Source organism: Anabrus simplex, chromosome 1 (assembly GCF_040414725.1).
Source record: "Anabrus simplex isolate iqAnaSimp1 chromosome 1, ASM4041472v1, whole genome shotgun sequence".
Classification (NCBI taxonomy): domain Eukaryota; kingdom Metazoa; phylum Arthropoda; class Insecta; order Orthoptera; family Tettigoniidae; genus Anabrus; species Anabrus simplex.
The window spans coordinates 266873164-266897143 of NC_090265.1; the positions used below are offsets into that span (position 1 = coordinate 266873164).

The window sequence follows — 23980 nt, forward strand, 5'->3', positions numbered from 1 at the left end:
ACTTTTCTGCACTTTTGCTAAACAAGCACTGACTTGCTGGAGGAAGCAGACAAGCCATGTAAACAAAGGAGTGGATAGGGAGAGGAGGGGAGGGGGACAAACAAGGGAGGGGAAGGAGTAGGGTGGCGAAGGGGAGGGAGGGGAGGAGAGAACGGGTGTCTAAGGCGGGGCTGAAGGATGCAGAAAGAAAGTGCTGCTCAAAGGGGAATTTTAAGAGATTATAAAAGAATGAATTATTTTAATCTGAGACATGATTACTAAAGATAGGAATTAAAAGGTCAAATAAAATGTTTGATTTCTCTCAAAAAATTCATTTAGATTGAAGTTAGGATCGACAAACTGTTCCAGATAGATAAAACAATTTTCTGTAATATTGTGTAACTTTGAGAATTTTCATGTCTTGGTTGATATTAGTGAACTTATGGTTAGTATCACCCATGTAGAATAGAGTTTTTTTTTTTTGCTAGGGGCTTTATGTCGCACCGACACAGATAGGTCTTATGACGACGATGGGATGGGAAAGGCCTAGGAGTTGGAAGGAAGCGGCCATGGCCTTAATTAAGGTACAGCCCCAGCATTTGCCTGGTGTGAAAATGGGAAACCACGGAAAACCATCTTCAGGGCTGCCGATAGTGGGATTCGAACCTACTATCTCCCGGATGCAAGCTCACAGCCGCGCGCCTCTACGCGCACGGCCAACTCGCCCGGTGTAGAATAGAATAGATTAGAATAGATTTTTATCATCAAAAGGTTATTTTCCCAATTAAAGATGCTGATCATGGCCAAAAATCTGTTATATTTCAGGGCGTTAACATGCTCTAAGTATCTTGTATGGAAGCTCCTACCTGCTTGACCGACATAAGATGTAATAAAATTATTACAAATCACAAACATATTTAAAAAGCATGAGGTCAAAATAGCCTTCAAAACTTGTAACAGAAACACAGATATTTTACATAATACCAATTCTATTAATCATAGCAATAAGTTCACCAAGTCAGGTATTTATAGACTCAATTGTAATAATTGTAATGCATCTTATGGCGGTCAAACAGATAGGAGCTTCCATACAAGATACTTAGAGCATTTTCACGCCCTGAAATATAACAGATTTTCGGCCATGGGATAGCACGTGTAATACTAACCATAAGTTCACTAATATCAACCAAGACATGAAAATTTCGAAGTTATAGAAAAAGGTCCCCCTGCTCAATATTATGGAAAATTGTTTTATCCACCCGGAACAGTTTTTCAATTCTAACTTCAATCTAAATGAAATTTCAGAGAAATCAAACATTTTATTTGACCTTTTAATTCCTATCTTTAGTAATCATGTCTCAGATAAAATAATTCTTTCTTCTATAATCTCTTTAAATTCCCCTTTCAGCAGGTCTTTCTTTCCTCATCCTTCAGCCCCACCTTAGACACCCTTCTCTCCTTCCCCTCCTCTCCTTATCTACTCCTTTGTTCACACTGCCTGCTTCCTACAAGAAGTCAGATCCACTCTTTTGTTTAGATGACATGCCTGCTTCCTCCAGCAAGTCATTGCTTGTTCTACAGCAGACATTAGAGGTGAGTCTCATACATAATTTTTCTCCTTTTAAATCTATTTTCTGTATATTTATTCATTCCTCATTCTGGCTATCATTTCTAGATTTACTTCTTTGCCTGAGGTCTTAAGTCAACTTAAAGACGACATATTGTGACAAGACAACCTTAATTTTTGTTATATATACACCACCGAGCAAAAAAAAAACACAACACTTCAGAATGTTTAAAGATAGTGATTTATTTCATTTAAATCATTTATCACTGTCATTTAACACACTACTAATGTGACTAATGTGATATCCAGAGCAATTTTCATTGAGAGAAATGAGATTTTACAGCAAATTAACCACAAGGATACATAAATTGCTAAAATCACCCTTGTGTGTATCAAAATTTAATAGTTTAAGGACAGTTAATTTTAATTTCCTTTCACTCAAAAGTTACGGTTATTATTGCACTGCATTTATGCACTATAACATACACTTTCAGAAAGGTGTGTTGCCACCTCTGGTACGAATCACAGCTTCCATCCTTTGAGGCATACTCCTGATAAGTGCTGCAATGTAATCTTGAGGAATGAGTTCCCATTCTTTTTGAAGGACTTCCCGAAGCTCCTGCATAGTCTCTGGACAATGACTACGCACTTTTCTTCCCAAAACGTCCCATAGATGCTCAATCGGGTTGAGATCCGGACTGTGTGCAGGCCATTGCATCAGTTGGATCCCTACTTCGTCGAGATACTGAAGGACACATTTTGCAACATGAGGGTGTACATTGTCCTGCATTAGCACGAAATCGTCACCAATGAAAGATGCAAAAGGAACATGTTCTTTGAGGATTTCTTCAATGTAGCGACGGGCCGTAAGTGACATGCCTTCCATGAAGATGAGTTCTGTTCGAGCAGCCAAGGAGATGCCTACCCACACCGTTACAGAACCGCCATTGAAAGGATCCATGAAGAAAAGTTGCATTGAGAATACCTTTCTCCACGTCTCCTCCACACCCTTTCTCGCCCATCTGGGGATCTGAGGCTAAACCAAGATTCATCTGTGAAGAGAACTGTCCCCCACTGTTCATCAACCCAATCCCGATGATCTCTCGTGAAATGTAAGCGATTCTGTCGATGCAGACGCGTAAGATTTGGGCCATTACCAGGTCTTCTGGAGTAGAGTTGAGCATCACGTAATCTCCTCCTCACTGTCCATTCACTGACATTCACACCTCGTACCTGTTCAAGCCTACTTTTGGCTTGAACCACAGTACTATGCCGGTCATGCAGAATTTGAAGGCACAAGAACTGGTCATCCCTTGCAGAAGTTGACCTCCTACCAGATCCTAGCCTGAGAGTTTATGAACCCACTTCCCGATACCTCTGAATGGTATGTGAAATGGTTGATGGAGCGCAGTGTAACAACGCAGCCACGTAACGCAAGCTGCGCCCATCCTCTACTAAAGCTACTGCCCTAGCAGGATCTTCACCCAGTAGCGCTCTGCTGTAAGTAGCGTAAGTGCTGTCTAATACTGATTAGAAGGTCAGAGAATTCCCTCCATCACACTTGGAGGTAACAATGACGGTATGGAAACAAAGATGTGCATTCTTATGATAGGCAGTAACTTTCACCTGCAGAGCACTATACCTTTGGGATGGTCTATTGTTCGCTATTATTGCCTATTGTTGAGTTCATTCCATTCAACAGTCTTTGATAACATTTCCTAAGATCAAGTACATAGTAAAAAGTTTCATAGGAGGGTAGGAGGAATTTTAAAATTTATATTTTTTTCACAGTTTCTCAAATATCTTGAGGTGTTGCATTTTTTTTTCTTGGCAGTGTATTTTAATGTTATAATTATTCCTACAACATTGTCTTTATCTGGTATACATATGTTTTAGTTATCACATAAATTTAATTTTTATTTGACTGAAGATGGCCACTAAGTGGCTAAAATTAATCCCAAGAGTTATGTAATATCATTTACTTGAAATATTGTATCGTCAATTTAAATTTATTATGATTTTTATATATCGAACGGAAAGTTTTTAAATACTGAACAGAAATATTTAATATAAAACACTTTACCTTTAAAAATTATATGATTGTAATAACATGAACAAAACAGAATGATTCTTAAATATAAATCACAAAAGTACAGGAGGCTATATTAATACATATTAAAATGTCCTGAAAAAAAAATAAAAATCTCTCTTTCCACAGAGAGCAGAACATGTCATTAGTCGTCCTTGTCTCTTTTCTTTCTCTTCAATTCTTCCCAGTATTCCTTTGAAGATATCACATACGATTTTCCTGAATCTAAACATAAGGTTTTTATGGTATTTGAGGAACTTTGAGAAAATCTTTGAACGAATCCATGCTACTACTTGAGGTGGGTGAGCAAGCAAATTCCGAAGCAATTTCATGCTCATTCAATAATTTTGGCTTGTGAACTTTTACTGCACTCTTAAAAATGATGGCACCAGGAGAAGGTACAAGGGTAATCCCAAAAATAAGCTTTCCTATTTTTCTTTTTTTTAAAATTTATAAATACAGAACTCTGTTCGTGTGGCTGTTGGTCATAATACTGTGAAGAGTGTTTCCTGCGCTCGCATATAAAGATGCGCACACCGCGCTGAGGCACTCGGTCTTGGCTTGGCAGCCGCTGGGAATGGAGCTCCCATTGGATGTTACCTCCAAGTGCAAGGGCACGCAGTTATTTGGTTTTTGAATGCAAAAGGTACTGAACGGATTGAAATCCATTGCCAATTGATGGAAGTGTATGGTGAGTCGTGCGTGGATGTCAAAAATGTTCGTAAGTGGTGTAGAGAGTTTGCAGCTGGTCGGACTGAATTCACAACGAACAAAGGAGCAGGAGACCGTCAATTTCCGTTGAGACAGTCGTGAAGGTTGAGCAAATCATGCGTGAAGATAGGCGGATCACCCTGGATAATCTCTGCACTTTGGTTCCTGAGATTTTCTGAAGTGTCACTAACAGAATTTTAACAGAAAAGTTGAAATACTGGAAGGTGTGCGCAAGATAGGTGCAACGCATGCTGACTGAAGACCACATGCGGCAATGAGTTGATTCTTCCCGTGCTCTTCTTCAATGCTTTGCAACCGAACAGGACAACCTTTGGACTCAATTGTCACGGGTGACGAAACCTGGGCGTTCCATTTTACACCTGAGACCAAGCAACAATCCCGCCAGTGGCGGCATCCCTCTTCGCCCGCCAAAGCCGCGGAAATTCAACCAAACACAGTCTGCCGGTAAAGTCATGACAACTGTGTTTTGAGATCGAAAAGGGGTATTGTTGGTCGACTTTATGCCTGCCGGGACCACAATTAACGCTGACAGGTACTGTGTGACCCTGAAAAAACTCAGCCGGGCACTTCAGAACCGGAGAAGAGGAATGTTGAGCAAGGGCGTAAACATTCTCACTGACAATGCTCGCCTGCACGTCACCCGTTAAACCATTGCTCTCCTGCAACAGTTTCAGTGGAACATCATCACCCACCCACCCACCCACCCACCCACCTACCCTATAGTCCTGACTTAGCGCCCAGTGACTGTCACTTGTTCCCTAAGTTGAAAGAACCTTTGGCTGGAAAGCGATTCAGCACTGACGACGCATGTCCCAGAAAACACACTGAAAAAGAGAAATTCGCATTAGTCTTCAGATTCCTACTCAGTACAGAACAAGAATAATACATAGTACTTGATGTTCTATGTCCTTGTAATGGCTGGAGTTTTTGATTCCATAGAATATTATTACTTGGTTCTTGGACATACCCTTTTGCCTTCTGTCAGTGACTTTGGTGTTTTTGAGAAAATGAGTAGGAAAATGAATTATATCCTTACTCCAGAGGACTGGTACAGACTGGTAGAAAAGGCCAGAGTAAAGAACCCTTTCTGTGTACAGAGTATGACCAAGGAGGATTTTTGAGATTTGCAAGCAGCAACTTCAAAGCTAGCTAAGAAACAGATACACACATCTGGGCAGAAGATGAAATTTTGCAAAATATGTATCAAGAAGATCGAAGCCCGGAAGCCTGGCATTATCCAATTTAAAGAAAACTACTGTCCACTGGCTTTTTGGGAGGAAGTTGAGGTTTTGAACAAAAGTATTGGATGATCTCGGAAACAGAACATCTACAGATTTCAACCCCATCTCAGCTTGCTTATTCATCCTTACAAAATGTGGAGTGCCTGTATCCTGTTGGCAGAAAGATTGCTACTGTAAAACACAAGGACTTGATATCCCTGCTCCCTTACATTCCTAAAAACCAACATATGAAATGTTAGCCTATGATGAAGAAACATGAGCAGATGCTGCATGTGATGGAGATGATGCTAAGATGGATACTTGGACCATCATTCAACCAGATACTCATGGTGCAAACAGCAAGAAGAAGGAAGAGGATCCAGTCAGCTGAAAGCAAGTATAGGTTTCAATACAGACTGCTTCGAGTCTGTGTGACTTCAACCCCATACACTACTGGTAAACCTTAAATGTAACAAAAAATTCATGTTGAAGTAAATCTAAAACCAACTACATTTTAAAAGAAGGAACTGATGAAAATTGGACTGTTGTAAAAGTAACCCACTTTTTAAATTTCATTTTTCAGATATGACAATTTGGAGCTGATATTTTTCAGTTAAATAATGGATATTAGAAGAAGATTTTAATTTCCCTATAATTTTTGGACTATAAATAATTGTTTATGAACGAAAAAGGTTACTGTTAATGTGCTCAATTTCATGCAATAAAGACAAATGCAAAACTCAAAATATCTCAGCTCCATGTATGTGTAGGTTAGCTCCTTCTCAAATTCTAGCACTCAATTCATTCTCTCTATCAACTCTGACTATGTGTCCATACAAGCACAGTCTTGCCTCTCTCATCTTGGTCAGTATTGGGGTGATCTTGAGGATGTTTCTAACATTTGCATTCCTTAGGTGGTCCAGTCGTGTAGTACCAAGCATCCATCTTAGCCTCATCTCCATCACATGCAGCATCTGCTCATGTTTCATAATCACAGGCCAACATTTTGCCCCAGAGAGTGCTATTAGGTGAATGACCGTGTGATACACGTTAGTTTTCAGATACAGAGGATTCTTCTGGTTGCAAGGTACACTTGTGATCTGACACCACTTCAACCATCCAACATTACTCTTGCTTGAGTGTCTAGAAGAGTGTCACCATCAACTGTCATGTTGAAGCCAAGGTACCAAGAACCAAGACTTTAATACCATCAACTACGATCATGCAGTCTGTCTGGGTGTTGCACTCCAGGTATTCAGTTTTTGTCAGGTTGAGCTATAGTCTAAATCTGTCCAGTTGTGTTTTGCACTGACTGATCAGATGTTCAAGTATATTCTGGGAATCACTAGCTAAAAAATATCAGCATACAAAGATCCATGGATCAGGCATTTGCAGATCTGCAGTCACCAAGTCCATGCGTAAGAGGAATAGCAATGGGAATACGGAGGATCCTTGATGTATGTCCACTCGAATCCTGAATGGCTCAGCGACACCAGCTGCGTAGTAGACAAAGCTCAAGGTGATATTATAGAAGAATTGTATCCAGCAAACATAAGCCTCTGGAACGCCATGTGAATGCAGAGAATACAAAATTAGCATCCTGTCAAATGACTTTCCCGAGGTCTAGAAAGGCTCCTCGTCAAATACCTCTACCAGCAGAGAGGCGGCATAGATTACATCAGTAGTTCTGCATCCCCTCATGGTTTACGCTGGTTTGGGAAGATGGTGACAATGCTATTCAGGAATGCATTAATTACACGCTCAAGGATCTACATCCCATGACACAGGAGACAGACAGGACAGTAGTTAGAACAATCTGTGAAACTTTTCCCTTTCCAGAGGTTACAGTGATGCTAGTCTGCCAGGTGGATTGGATCTTATTCTAATCTAAGAATTTGTTGAAGAAGGCCGCTAGGAATTCAGCTCCATGTTGTTGCATTTCCTTCCACATTTCAACAGATATATCTTCAGGTCCAGTTGCTTTGCCATTATTCATGACATGGATGGCAGACTGAACCTCCACACCTGCAATGGGAGGTAGTACACCCTATATAAGATCAGCTGAAGGAACTGGCAGAAGTGGGTGTTCACCGTTGCAGATCACATCAAAATAATTGCACCAGTGCAAAATGTTCGTAAGTTGTTGGAGCAGTTGTCCTTGTTCATCCTTAATGTGAAAAACATGAGCTAGCCTATGTCTTCTGCAGTATGGTGCGATTTTGCTCGTCTGTACATGCCATTTACACTCTCAGGTCTGTCCAGTAGTTCATAGAGGTCATGGAAGTATTCATCTTTTGCAGCTGCGACTGCTTGTTTTGCTGAAGATTTAAGAACTGGAATGGGACCATTTCTTGAACTGTGCAACATTCTTGACATCTGTATTCTACCACTACACCTGTTTGTCCACAAAACAACTTCCTGGTTTTATTTCACGCACCCAAAATTTCTTTTGTATTTTGCTGGATTTGTGCACAGACCTTAACCCATATCAGTTCATTGACATTGTCCATAGAGAGGAGGTTGATGGCGTTCATAAGTTGTGCTACATGTTCAGGGAGCTTACATCATTTGATGCGTTGTGTAGAGGTGATTGGTTTGATGCATGGTTGGAGATGAAGGTACAAATCTAGGACTAACAGCTTACGGTGAAGAGCAATGTTGTGCACAGGAATGACCTTGGATTCTTTTACCAGCTGCAAGCCTCTTCTTTGCACCATCCAGTAGTCTATTTGTGTACTACTACTACTACTACTACTACTACTACTACTACTACTACTACTACTACATCATAATGGACCGGTGACCACAACCTCTTCCCGTTCTTCCACCATTCTTCTCTGAACACCTTGGGCCAGTTCACACCTCTAATCTCCACTGCTCCTTCTTCCTTGTTTTCCCCCTAGGTCTTGATCCAGTTACCTTCCATTCCATCACTGCTCTAGAGGTTCATTATTTTCATCCTGCCAACATGGCTAAACCACATCAGTCTACTGTTTATTCTGTTTTGTAGCTTCTCTCTCCCCAGCCTTTCTCATATCCCTGTGTTCCTCATATGTTCCTCCTTTGTTTTCCCAAGTATGCTTCTAAGAAACTTAGTTTCCACTCCCTGAATCTTGCTTTCATCTCTGGATGTTGTAGTCCATACTTCTGCTCCATACATCAATATAGGGATAAAATAGGTCTTAACACCTACTTGCATTGCTGAGGGACCCATTCCTTCCATACTATGTCCCTTATGCTCTGGTAAAATCTTCCTGCGATTTGCACCCTGTTACTGATCTCTTGTGTTATAGTCCGATCTTGTGACACTTCAAATCCCAAGTACCTTCCTGAAGGTATCAACTACTTCCAGGGCCTTATTGTTTAACATTATTATGCCTCTTCCAATTCTCTGTCTCCTTGTTACTTGTGTCTTACTTACTTTCATACCCCAGTCTTCTATTACTGTACTCTAAGCATCTAACTGAATTTGTATTGATGTTCACTCACACCCCATATCACATCTCAGCAAATAACCAAGCTCTAGTATTCTCTGAGCCCATCTTTCTTTTGACTTCCTTCTGTACTTTGTTGTTACTAGGACAAACAAGAGAGGACAACACATTTCCCTGTCTCAGTCCTGTCTTCACTTCAAACCAATCTGTCTTTCTAATCCTAGTTTAAGTTTGACATGCATTGCATGTAAGCTTTGGGAAGGCATTCTTCCTGATTATATTAGACATGTTTGCAAAATTAATAACTGGTTCGATACAAGGAAGTTCGGTTTTAGTAAAGGTTATCCCACTCAAGCTCAACTTGTAGGATTCCAGCAAGATATAGCAGATATCTTGGATTCAGGAAGTCAAATGGACTGTCTCGCGATTGACCTATCTAAAGCATTTGATAGGGTGGATCATGGGAGACCACTAGCAAAAATGAGTGCAACTGGACTAGACAAAAGAGTGACTGAATGGGTTGCTATATTTCTAGAAAATAGATCTCAGAGAATTAAGAGTAGGTAAAGCTTTATCTGACCCTGTAGTAATTAAGGGGGAATTCCTCAAGGCAGTATTACTGGACCTTTATGTTTTCTTATATATATTAAATGATATGAGTAAAGAAGTGGAATCAGAGGAAAGGCTTTTTATGGATGATGTTATTCTGTATAGAGTAATAAATAAGTTACAAGATTGTGAGCAACTGCAACATGACCTCGAAAATGTTGTAAGATGGACAGCAGGCAATGGTATGATGAACAGGGTTAAAAGTCAGGTTGTGAGTTTCACAAATAGGAAAAAGTCCTCTCAGTTTTAATTACTGCATTGATGAGGTGAAAGTTCCTTTACCGGGTAAGTTGGCCATGCGGTTAGAGGCGCGCGGCTGTGAACTTGCAAGTAACTAATCTCATTCTGGTCCGTATTGAAGATACAATAAGTAAAACACTTTCAAGATTAAAATTATTGTGTCCACCTTTTCAATACAAATATATATTTTTAGTGATTAAATTCTACATGAATTAAAAATTAATTCATTAATGAAATTAAATTATTTCATGTAGAATTTAATCACTAAAAATATATATTTGTATTGAAAAGGTGGACACAATAATTTTAATCTTGAAAGTGTTTTACTTGTGAGCTTGCATCCGGGAGATAGTGGGTTCGAATCTCACTGTCGGCAGCCCTGAAGATGGTTTTCCGTAGTTTCCCATTTTCACATCAGGCAAATGCTGGGGCTGTACCTTAATTAAGGCCATGGTCGTTACCCTCCAACTCCTTGGCCTTTCCTATCCCATCATCACCATAACCTATCTCTGTCGGAGCGACGTAAAGCCACTAGCAAAAAAGTTCCTTTTGGGGATCATTGGAAGTATCTAGGTGTTAATATAAGGAAAGATCTTCATTGGGGTAATCATATAAATGGGATTGTAAATAAAGGGTACAGATCTCTGCACATGGTTACGAGGATGTTTAGGGGTTGTAGTAAGGATGTAAAGGAGAGAGCATATAAGTCTCTGGTAAGACCCCAACTAGAGTATGGTTCCAGTGTATGGGACCCTCACCAGGATTACCTGATTCAAGAACTGGAAAAAATCCAAAGACAAGCAGCTCGATTTGTTCTGGGTGATTTCCGATAAAAGAGTAGCGTTACAAAAATGTTGCAAAGTTTGGGTTGGGAAGAACTGGGAGAAAGAAGACAAGCTGCTCGACGGTGTGGAATAAGTTTGAGTGGCGTCTTTAAAAGTAAGAAAGATCACAATAAGAAGATGAAGTTGGAATTCAAGAGTACAAATTGGGGCAAATATTCATTTATTGGAAGGGGAGTTAGGGATTGGAATAACTTTCCACGGGAGATGTTCAATAAATTTCCATTGAAAACATTTAAGAAAAGGCTAGGAAAACAACAGATAGGGAATCTGCCACCTGGATGACTGCCCTACATGCAGATCAGTATTGACAGATTAATAGTTTCACTCTGCTTTTGCATTTCCTGTACAATGCCTGGATCATGTGTACCATCTCCTCTGCAACTCCTTTATTTCTCAATGTTCTCCATTCTCTTTCTATGGGTACCCTAACACATGCCTTCTGGATGTCAATAAAAGACATCAATACATCCTTATCATACCCCCAACTTTTTTCCATCAATTATTTCATCGCAAATACAAAATCTGTTGATCTGCCCCTTTGGAAGCCATGCTGCTCTTCTTCCAGTTATTCTTCTACTACCTTCTTCAGTCTATCTTCTACAACCTGCTCATAATTTTGCAACACAGGGAATTAAGGTGAATCCTTGATAGTTGTTACATAATATTTTTTATCACCTTTCTTAAGTACAGTACAATCTCTCCTCTTCCCCACTCCTCAGGTATATTTTTATCTCTCCAAGTGGTTCTGATTAAGAGAGAATTAGACAAAATTTCAGAAGATGAGGTGATGTAAGTTAATGCAGATTTCCAAAAAAGATATTACAAATTAAGGGATCCAGAATGACTCTTTCAACATTTCACCATCTCTTGTGACAAGATACAGGCTTTTTATGTAACTGCAGTAGCTTAACATTGTAATGTCAATGATTTCAGCGGCAAAGACATTACAGCAGATCCAATTCGTGAGAAGTTCATGATGTGGCTACTACCATACAAGATGTCACCACTGAAAACAATGTAACCACAAAAGGTACAACTGTAACTGTAATTCCTGCTTTTTACGCTCTGATGAATGCACCAGATAAAAGGCAGTTCTGTTTCCTAAAATCTAAGTTCTAAAATTTCTGAAGGAGGATTAACATCATAGGGCTAGATTACTTCAACAATACTTAATATCCAATGTATACAGAGTTTTTTTGTTTGAAATCTCTGTTGTACGAATTAGTCTCTTCAATTATGTCTATTTTATTAATCAGAATTTGTTATTATTATTATTATTATTATTATTATTATTATTAATCGATACGGCCACCTGTGGGCCACGTTTACACAATCTTCCTTCTGTCACGCAGACTGATACCCTTCTCTTTACACTCTCGCCAAAGATTCTTGAGTCTTTGACTTCTTCTTGCTCGTTCTTCCACCGAGATGTTCCGTGGCTTCGCATGTTGCTCTTCAGACGCATCCCTCAATCCCGCAACCTTCTTCCTAAATGATGTCCTTTCTTTTATATCCTCCTCCTTGATACCTATTTCTGCCAAGTCATTGTGCACGTGTGTAAGCCATCCCGGTTGTTTTTTCCACCTTTCCTGCAGAAGAAGTATCCTGTTGGTCAATCTCTCAGGGTTCATTCTTTTGATATGTCCATAAAACGTCAGTCTCCTTTTTCTCATCACAGTCGTGATTCTTTCTACTGTCTTGTAGAGCTCCAAATTCGATCTTAACCGGAATGTGTTTGGGTCACTTGTCGACTTTCTAGGGCCTAAGATTTTTCGCAAGAATCTTCTTTCTCTTTTTTCAAGGACTGGGTCAGCCATCCTCGTCAAGGTTTCTGCTCCATAAAGGCACTCTGCCATTTTACAACAGTCAAAATTTACTACACTTCAATAAAATAATCCACATGATTTCATGTTTACAACCTTCAGATCTCTCTCTCTCTCTCTTTTTTTTGTTTTGCTACTGACTTTGCACATACACATTGAGGGAGAGTAGATAAACTAGATAATAGCTAATGAGGGAACTGAATAGAGTGAAAAAGGAAGCAAAAGAGAATTATATGAATGGCATACTTCAAGAGGGTAATGACCACAAAGGGAAATGGAAACAGCTGTATTCATACATCAGGAATCAAAAAGGAAAAGGAATCCAAATTCCTACAATGGTGGGAGAAGGGGGTGAACACTATTTAACAGATACTGAGAAAGCAAACGTATTTAGTAGGGAATTCAGAGATTCAGTAGAAGATTGTCAGGAGTTGGAAACCGAAACAGAAGACAGAGAGGGAGAGACACATAGGGAAACAAGAAGCTTCTCATTCACAAATGAAGATATTTTCAGAGAAATCCAAATGCTTCAGCAAGGAAAAGCAGCAGGAAGTGATCAAATTACTGGGGAGATATTAAAGACAATGGGGTGGTACATAGTGCCTTATTTAAAATTTCTCTTTGACTATGTCATAAATAATAGTGTAATACCAAAGGAATGGAAGGAATCTATAATAATACCAATTTATAAAGGAAAGGTGATAAAAGGAAACCAAAGAACTACAGACCAATCAGCCTGACCAGTATAGTTTGTAAAATACTGGAGAGTTTAATATCAAAGTACATCCAAGGGATATGTGGTGATAAAAAAAAACTGGTTCATGAGGAGCCAGTATGGATTTAGAAAGAAATTTTCTTGTGAGGCACAACTGGTAGGTTTTCAGCAGGACATATCAGATCAGTTGGATTCAGGAGGCCAGTTAGATTGCATAGCCATGAATCTTTCCAAAGCCTCTGATAGAGTGGAACATGGAATATTATTAAAGAAATTGGAGGGAATAGGATTGGACGTAAGGGTTACACATTGGATAAAAACATTTCTAAATTCAAGGGTTCAGAAAGTCAAAGTAGGAAATAATGTATCCCAGGAAGAGAAAGTTTGGAAGGGAATTGCACAGGGTAGTATAATCGGTCCGTTACTTTTCTTAAAATACGCAAATGATTTAGGGAATAATATAACATCAAAAATCAGATTGTATGCAGATGACATAATTGTTTATAGGGAAATAAATAACATTCAGGATTGTTCAGAATTACAAAGGTACCTTGAGAGTATCCAACGATGGGTTGAAGAAAATAATATGAAGCTTAATGGAGGCAAATCAACTGTTACAACATTTACAAACAGGAGTTTTAAAATTGAATTTGAATATACTTTGGATCAATCAATCAATCAATCAATACTGATCTGCATTTAGGGCAGTCGCTCAGGTGGCAGATTCCCTATGTGTTGCTTTCCTAGCCTTTTCCTAAATGATTTCAAAGAAATTGGAAATTTATTGAACATCTCCCTTGGTAAGTTATTCCAATCCCTAACTCCCCTTCCTATAAATGAATATTTGCCCCAGTTTGTCCTCTTGAATTCCAACTTTATCTTCATATTATGATCTTTCCTACTTTTATAAACGCCACTCAAACTTATTCGTCTACTAATGTCATTCCACGCCATCTCTCTGCTGACAGCTCGGAACATACCACTTAGGCAAAGATATCAAGGATAATTTAATAAAAAACCACTTATTCAATACTTTCCACGTTTAATGTGGTTATTATCTACATGATTTTATGTAGACTTATTTGGTCAGGTACATGTTTCACCCATTATTTTGGGCATCTTCAGCCTGTAAACAACCTTTAGGTCAAGGTTTGGGACCTTATTTAACCAATATAAACATACCAATATATACAATATATACATTATATACAATATATATAAACATTAATGAACTCTTAAGATGGGTAACATAAGTTAATACAGTTAAGTTTTTTGGTCCTAATCTATCTAATATGAAAAATGTCCAAAACTAAAATGGATCATCTTTTCGGTAAAGAGGATTACATATCGGGGTTTATGTGACCCCTATATCATATTAAGTTCTTGACGTACCGTGTCTGGTGACAGGATGTGTCGTCAACAATAAGTGGAGATTTGAACTGATTGTTGCTTGTAGGTTGGTCAAGATTGAAAATATAAATTTAAATTAAATGTGTTTTAACTTGGCAGTTCTATTCTGGTTAATTTAAAATGTTCAAAAATAAAAATAAAATGAAACGGATCTTCTTTTTTATCATAAGTCTTGAGAAAGGGTGATATTAAAACTGGGGCTTATTTGACCCACGATTTTCATTTTCATGTTCTTGACGTAACTAATATTTAAATGTGTTGTCATGCACAAGTGGAGATTTAAAAAACCGATTGTTGTAGGTAGACTGGTCAAGAACGCTGTGAATGAAACTGTTAGCGTCTTGACTTTGGGTCTCATGTAACGTCAAGGAATTGACAAGAGTACAATATTAAGCTGTTTCATAGTTTCAGGCTGCTGCTTAATTGAGAAGGAACATCCTAGATACTTGATACAGTCTTGTGTGAGAAATTGTTCCCGTTGATGTGTTGCTTGGTCTTTGGGAGGGATCTTAAGAATATCTGTAATGAAGTAGAAAAATAATATTGAATTAAAATTTAGAGCACGCGTTGTGATAAAATGTATTAAATTAACACCTCTTAACTGTAAAATGACTTACTTGTTCAATTAATACTAGATGGACCTGTCTGTTCTGGCAGCGCCTGTCTTATCACCATTTCTACTCCTGGTGTTGTACTGGTGCGGTAATGGAGGGGCGGGGCATGGAGGGAGAGTGGGGGTAGGCTGGTCTATGGGCGTGTGTGCTGTTGCTGGAGGGGAGTTTCTAGAAGCGATATGGGCGGGTTTAACTTTTGGCATGGTGGATGAAGCATTTGAGTGTGGATATTTAAATAATTGAGGGATTTTGTTTTGATCTGAATTCCCGATATTGATTAATCTAGGTGTTAATTCGTACAAAGGATTTTTAATTTCATTGACGTCGTTGAGATTTTTATTTTTATTGTAGGTTTGGTCTAAAAAGATGTGTAGATTTTCCAGTTCATTCATTAATTTCCCTTTACCTATGCTTCTAATGATAGTAAGATCTTTCTCTATGGATGTAAAGTGATGGCCCGTTTCTCTCATATGTTGGCTCATCGCTGAGTACTTACTGTGTTTTTGAGCGTTATAATGTTCCAGATATCTCGTGTTAAAGCTCCGGCCAGTCTGTCCGATATAAGAAAAATCACATTGTGTACACATATGCCGGACCTTGAATAATGGTTGCTATTGTGATTGACCTTGTTGTGGTTAAAAAATATGTTTCGATTGGTGTTAACTGTCCTGAAGGTTATATTGATATTGTGCTTCTTTAAAGTATTTGCGATCTGATGGACGGCTGGGTTGTTATATGTAAATGTGGCGAAACTAGTTTTTTTAGGTTTTTCTGGGACGAGGTTAGTGGACAATTTAATTTTGATTTTATTAATCAAACGGTTGACCATATCTATTTTAAACCCGTTGAGTTGAGCAAGATTCCTTATGTACTTCAGTTCAATTTTTAAATTGTTGGGAGAAAGAGGAATTTTTAAAGCTCTATAAATTAAATTATAGAAAGAGGCTTGTTTTTGGGGCTTGGGGTGTAGGGATGAATTCATAATAGTTCAGGGAGAGTGTGTAGGTTTCCTGTATATTCCAAAATCGAAGGTATTATGTCCGTGTGTAATAGTTAAGTCCAAAAAGTTTAATGAGTTCCTAACCTCATCCTCTTTAGTAAACTTAACATTGGGGTCAATTTTGTTTAGGGACTCCAGGATCTCGTCACTATTAGTGACTTTTTTGTCAAAAAATACGAAAGTATCGTCTACAAATCTCAGCCATAAACATACGCCTTTTATTTGTGTTATAATTTTTGTGTGTTCTATTGTGTCCATATAAATGTCTGCTAAGATGCCAGAAAGAGGGTCGCCCATCGCTAAGCCTGTTTGTTGGTAAAACTTTCCATTGAAAGAGAAAAAGTTGTTGCTTAAGACAAAATTTAATATCTTCATGAATTCTTCAATTTCCATCTTACTAAGGCTGCTGTGTTTATTGATATTATCACTGATGATTCTTACAGTTTCTTTGGTAGGGATGTTTGGGTACATATTTACGACGTCATAGGAGCACATTGAGTGTAAAATTTTGCAAAAAGTGAATGAATTTTTTAAAGGATGTTTATTATTGAATACGTAATGTTTTTTTAGGAAGCCGTGAATGAATTTTGATACTTTATAGGTGGGGCTGTTTCTACAGTTTATGATAGGGCGTATTGGAATGTCCTTCTTATGAATCTTTGGTAAGGCTCTGGCTGTCGGAATACTAGGGTTCATGTTAAAAAGTTTTTGTTGTTCTTGTTCATTGAAAAGAAAGTTAGAACTTCTTATTAGAGTTTTTAGATTTCGCTGAATTCTCGTGGTTGGAGAGTTGTTACTTGTAACATACCACTTAGTCGAGCAGCTCCTCTTCTTTCTCACAATTCTTCCCAACCCAAACATTGCAACATTTTTGTAACGCTACTCTTTTATCGGAAATCACCCAGAACAAATCGAGCTGCTTTTCTTTGGATTTTTTCCAGTTCTTGAATCAGGTAATCCTCGTGAGGGTCCTATACACGGGAACCATACTCTAGTTGGGGTCTTACCAGAGACTTACATGCACTCTCCTTTACATCCTTACTACAACCCCTGAACACCCTCATAACCATGTGCAGAGATCTGTACCCTTTATTTACAATCCCATTTATGTGATTACCCCAATGAAGATCTTTCCTTATATTAACACCTACATACTTACAATGATCTCCAAAAGGAACTTTCACCCCATCAACCCAGTAATTAAAACAGAGGACTTTTCCTATTTGTGAAACTCACAACCTGACTTTTAACCCCGTTTATCAACATACCATTGCCTGCTGTCCATCTCACAACATTTTCGAGGTCACGTTGCAGTTGCTCACAATCTTGTAACTTATTTATAACTCTATAGAGAATAACATCATCCGCAAAAAGCCTTACCTCCGATTCCACTCCTTTACACATATCATATATATAAGAAAACATAAAGGTCCGATAATACTGCCTTGAGGAATTCCCCTCTTAATTATTACAGGGTCGGATAAAGCTTTACCTACTCTTAATTATCTGAGATCTATTTTATAGAAATATAGCAACCCATTCAGTCACTCTTTTGTCTAGTCCAATTGCACTCATTTTTGCCAGTAGTCTCCCATGATCCACCCTATCAAATGCTTTAGACAGGTCAATCGCGATACAGTCCATTTGACCTCCAGAATCCAAGATATCTGCTATATCTTGCTGGAATCCTACAAGTTGAGCTTCAGTGGAATAACCTTTCCTAAAACCGAATTGCCTTCTATCGAACCAGTTATTAATTTCACAAACATGTCTAATATAATCAGAAAGAATGCCTTCCCAAAGCTTACATACAATGCATGTCAAACTTGCTGGCCTTTAATTTTCAGCTTTATGTCTATCACCCTTTCCTTTATACACAGGGGCTATTATAGCAACTCTCCATTCATCTGGTATAGCTCCTCCGAACAAACAATAATCAAATAAGTACTTCAGATATGGTACTATATCCCAACCCATTGTCTTTAGTATATCCTCAGAAATCTGATCCAATTCCAGCCGCTTTTCTAGTTTTCAACTTTTGTATCTTATTGTAAATGTCATTGTTATCATATGTAAATTTTATTACTTCTTTGGCCTTAGTCTCCTCCTCTATCTCGACATTCTCCTTGTAACCAACAATCTTTACATACTGCTGACTGAATACTTCTGCCTTTTCAAGATCCTCACATACACACTCCCCTTGTTCATTAATTATTCCTGGAATGTCCTCCTTGGAACCTGTTTCTGCCTTCAAATACCTATACATACCCTTCCATTTTTCACTAAAATTCGTATGACTGCCAATTATGCTTGCCATTATGTTATCCTTAGCTGCCTTCTTTGCTAGATTCAATTTTCTAGTAAGTTCCTTTAATTTCTCCTTACTTCCACAGCCATTTCTAACTCTATTTCTTTCCAGTCTGCACCTCCTTCTTAGTCTCTTTATTTCTCTATTATAATAGTATTCGCATTCCTCAACAATTTCTTTAAACCCATCCCAGAGTCTGTTTACATTTTTATTTACCGTTTTCCACAGATCATAGTTACTTTTTAGAAATTGCCTCATGCCTGCTTTATCAGCCATATGGTACTGCCTAACAGTCCTACTTTTAAGGCCTTCCTTTCTATCACATTTATTTTTAACTACCACAAAAACAGCTTCATGATCACTAATACCATCTATTACTTCAGTTTCCCTATAGAGCTCATCTGGTTTTATCAGCACGACATCCAGGATATTTTTCCCTCTGGTTGGTTCCATCACTTTCTGAATCAGCTGTCCTTCCCATATTAACTTATTTGCCATTTGTTGGTCATGCTTCCTGTCACTCGCATTTCCTTCCCAATTGACATCTGGCAAATTCAGATCTCTCGCTACAATCACATTTCTTTCCATGTCGTTTCCCACATAGCTGACTATCCTATCAAATAATTCTGAATCTGCGTCAGTGCTACCCTTTCCCGATCTGTACACTCCAAATATATCAAGTTGCCTATTATCTTTAGAAATGAGCCTTACACCTAGAATTTCATGTGTCTCATCTTTAACTTTTTCGTAGCTTACAAATTCTTCTTTCACCAGAATGAACACTCCCCCTCCTACCCTTCCTATCCTGTCTCTACGATACACACTCCAGTGCCGTAAGAAAATTTCTGCATCCATTATATCATTTCTCAGCCATGATTCAACTCCTATTACAATATCTGGTAAATATATATCTATTAAATTACTTAATTCTATTCCTTTCCTTACAACACTTCTACAGTTCAACACTAACAATTTTCTGTCATCCCTACTTGATTTCCAGTTCCCTGTTCCCTTATCACCGCTGCCTAGGCCATCCCGTTTCTGTGAATATACCTCCCTATTACCCTTCCAAACAAATTTCCTAACTTATACGTACCACTGTGGTTTAAATGAAGGCCATCTGAGCGCAGATCCCTATCTCCTACCCACCCATTAGGATCTAGAAATTTCACTCCCAGTTTCCCACATACCCACTCCATAGTCTCATTTAAATCCCCAATCACCCTCCAGTCAGTATCCCTTCTACACAGTATTCCACTAATAACAATCTCCGCTTTCTTAAACTTCACCCGTGGTGCATTTACCAGATCCCACACATCTCCAACTATGTTGGTACTTATATCAGCTTGCCTTACGTTGTTGGTACCAACGTGAAACACTACCACCTTCTCCTTCCCCTCCTCCCTCTCTTCTACTTTCCTCAACATCTACCTCAGCCTAATTCCTGGACAACACTCTACCCTGGTACCCTTTCCCAAAAGATGGCAAATACTTAGGTGTGAGATTTGAAAGTAATTTGCACTGGAAGGGTCATGTGGATGACATTGTTGGGAAAGCATACAGATCGTTACCTGTCATAATGAGGCTATTTAAAGGATGCAACAAAGAATTAAAAGAGAAAAGTTACTTAAGTATGGTTCATCATTATTGGAATATGCAAACAGTGTTCGGGATCCTTACCAAGAATACCTAATAAAAGAAATAGATAGTGTGCACAGGAAAGCAGCAAGATTTGTAACAGGGGATTTCAGGAGAAAACTAGACTTATAGGATTATACAGAGCCTATACAGGAGAAGAAGCATGGGGAGATATCCGCGAGAGGCTTCAATTGGAAAATAATTGTATCGGCAAGACTGACCACAAATATAAAATTAGAAGGAATTTTAGCAGAAGCGATTAGGGTAAATTTTCATTCACTGGGAAGGGTATGAAGGAGTGGAACAGTTTACCAGGGGTAGTGTTTGATCCTTTTCCAAAATCTGTACAGATATTCAGGAAAAGAATAAACAGCAACAGAGAAAATAAATGAAATGTTAGAGGGCATTCGACCAGTGCAGGTTACTGTAAATAAAAAATGTGTGTGAATAAATTAATTCCATCCCCTGGTCTAAGGAGTTTGGACAGTCAAAGTACGGGACTGCCTGTAGGGGTGAAGTACAGTGGGGACTTCGAGGGCCCTGGGACTGCTACAGTAGCTGTGAAGGCCCTTCAGGAACTCTGAAAAGTGGTGGTAAAAGGGGGCTCTGGTTAAGACGCAGCAGGTCGTTATGCTACTTAGGTTCCAAAATGGGTAAAAAATAAATAAGTAAATAAATGCAATGTAAATTATAATCTTATACCAGGTGTATAGTATTATTGTATAATATTGTATTCTAGGAAATTTTTCTTCTCTTGTTAATCTAAAATGTAGTGCTTGACAATAATGTATTTTAGTGTACCATTCGCCACTGAGGTAGACACCTCATTTGCAAATAAAGAGATTTTGATTTGGTTTGATTTGATAGTTTTGGGCAATGAACCCGAAACATACTGCCTTAGTCATTAAGCACTGGTTGCTTTACAATACACCTTATGTGCTGTAAACACCACTGCAGTTGCCAGATTTAAACCCCTATAGAGCATTTATGGGCAGAACTAAAACAGAGGCTGCAGAAAAAGAGAAAAAAAGTACGGATAGATGGCGGCGTGCATGCTGGTGGTTACAAGTGTTCTCCGTGCATTAATTATAATTTTGCTGGTAAAAGGAACCGTGATGTATGCGAAAAGTGTAACAGTGCATTCGGATAAGTCTTATGGCGATTTGAAGAAGATTCATCTACTGGAAAAACTGTTGGTAAGTGAGAAATGTTCTCTTAAGTGTCTCACTTGGCGTGGCAGGAAAAGCCTTGGGCTGCTGGCAGTAGGGCGGCCACGTTGTGATGGGGAGGGCAGAGTTGTCAGACTTCCAATCGCTGGGCGGCCACTGTGGTGCCTAACTCTCGCATTAATTGGAGACAATGAAGTGAACCCCGGACCTCAGCATTGTACAATATGTGAAAGCAGTGGGCATCGTGATCCAACTATTTATGAACTGTAACAGTTGTTCTTCAAGTAGTCACAGGAAATGTGCACAAATTTCTACTTCAGAATACAGGAAATTAAAGAAAGGGGGAAGAACGTGGACTTGCTGGCAATGTGAAATGCCGCCACTAACGAACTCTTTCTTTTCCAATACCAGTGATGTTACCAGTGACTCTGAAAATAGCTACAACTGTAAATATGTAAATAATAATCTCTCTTTGCGTTTAATGCACGCAACATTTTACGTCCAGGTAGAAAAGAATATATTCTCCCTTCGCTCTCAAGCCTAGATCTATTTTATCAGTGAAACATGGCTTTCAGGCACAATTAATGACTCAGAAGTGCTACCAGATTCTTTTATCCTGATCTGTAAGGACCGGATCCTAACCACAGGAGGCGGAGTTCTTATTGCTGCAAAACCAGAGTGTAATCCAACTAGACGTCCCGATTTGGAGACGACAGCTGAAGCCGTGTGGGTAGAAATTACATGTGGTAGTAATAAATTCCTCATCAGATCAGTGTATCGTACACCGAAGTCCTCGCAAACGATGAACAATGCCTTGTTCTCCTCTCTGGATCGTGTGCAACAAGTACAGAATAATTATGACTCAGTTTATACTGCCAGTGACTTCAATCTTGAAATTACTTGGTCTAGAAATGCCGCCCCAGTACCAAACAATCCTCTTGCTAATAGTTTTCTCTCCACCTTCTATGACATTTTCCTCCAACAGTTAGTGTTCAAAGCGACTCGTATTACTCAAAATTCCTGCTCCTCGCTACAACTGTTCCTTACTAACTCTCCATCATCTGTCCAGGTCCTGGACGTAATACGTGGATTCTGTGATCACCAAGCTATAATCACAACTTTGACCTACAGAAAACCTTTCCCAAACTCCACTCCAGAACAATATATAATTTTTCCTGCCCCAACTGGTATGATCTTTCCTCTCTTCTATTAAAAAATCTTCTCATTACCCTCGTGTCCTTCACCGGTGATATAAATATTAACGAGATCTGGGAAAACTGGAAAAAAGTATTTTTTGAATGTGTCGATCAAGCTGTACCAAAAGTTTCCCTCTCTAATAAGCGATAAAACACCATAGATCACTAAAGAAATAACATCAGGTATACGAAAGAGAAATTATCTATACAGGAAAGTATAGACTGGCTAGGAACAAACTCACATCATTAATCCGTGATGCCTACAGTTCATATATCCACAGTCTTAGCTCCAATAGTAAAGAGCTAAGGGCTTTCATCAGAAACAAAAGTGGCAACAGTGCTCCATCCGTCTTCAAATACAACGGACTATCAGTTTCCTCTCCCTAAGAAATAGCAGCCACATTTAACAGTGAATTTAAAAATAACTTCACCACTGCTGACAAGGATGAAGACATGTTCACTACAATGACACCCCCTCCCTTTCTGCTCCTAACTAGCTTGTACTTCACTGCTAACGAGGTCGTAACAAGTCTTTGGAGAACTAGACCTCACGCTGCGAACAGCCCAGACAACGTGCCGGCCTGAATTCTCCATCGCTGTGCAGAAGCATTAGCACCTTCTCTTTGTGCAATATTTAACATTTCAATAATAATTTATAATTTCGTGTGGCTATTTCTAGCCGAGTGCAGCCCTTCTAAGGCAGACCCTCCGATGAGGGTGGGCGGCATCTGCCATGTGTAGGTAACTGCGTGTTATTGTGGTGGAGGATAGTATTAAGTGTGGTGTGCGAGTTGCAGGGATGTTGGGGACAGCACAAACACCCAGCCCCTGGGCCACTGGAATTAACCAATGAAGGTTAAAATCCCCGACCCGGCCGGGAATCGAACCCGGGACCCTCTGAACCGAAGGCCAGTACGCTGACCATTCAGTCAACGAGTCGGACAACATTTCAATGAACAGTGGGACTGTGCCAGAAGAATGGAAGAAAGCAAATGTTATTCCTGTATTAAAAAACAGTGACAGGGAGAATGTAGACAACTATCGCCCAGTCTCTATTACATCTGGCTTATGTAAATGCCTGGAATGCCTAATTGTTAAACATGTGCTGGATTTTCTGAATTGAGAGAAACCTGTTGATTAACAACCAACATGGAATCCTCCCTGGAAAATCCTGTACTACACTTTTAACAACAGTAACTGATGAGTGGCAACATTCCCTGGACCAGTCTAATATATCCCAAGTGGACCGTGTAACTCTCGACTGGAGTAAGGCCTTTGATCAGGTACCTCATCAATGACTGTTGTTAAAACTTAACAAGTATGGCATTCAAGGCAACCTGCAGGCATGGTTTCAATCATTCCTGGTAGGTTGGATGCAGAGCGTTGTGTTCA

At 39.1% G+C, this 23980-nt stretch overlaps 1 protein-coding gene across 3 annotated transcripts in view; it reads right to left on the reverse strand.

Annotated features, from left to right (window-relative positions):
- Positions 1-23980, reverse strand: part of Nedd4 (E3 ubiquitin-protein ligase Nedd4) — a 592743-nt gene that overhangs the window by 24505 nt on the left and 544258 nt on the right. The window lies entirely within an intron of this gene.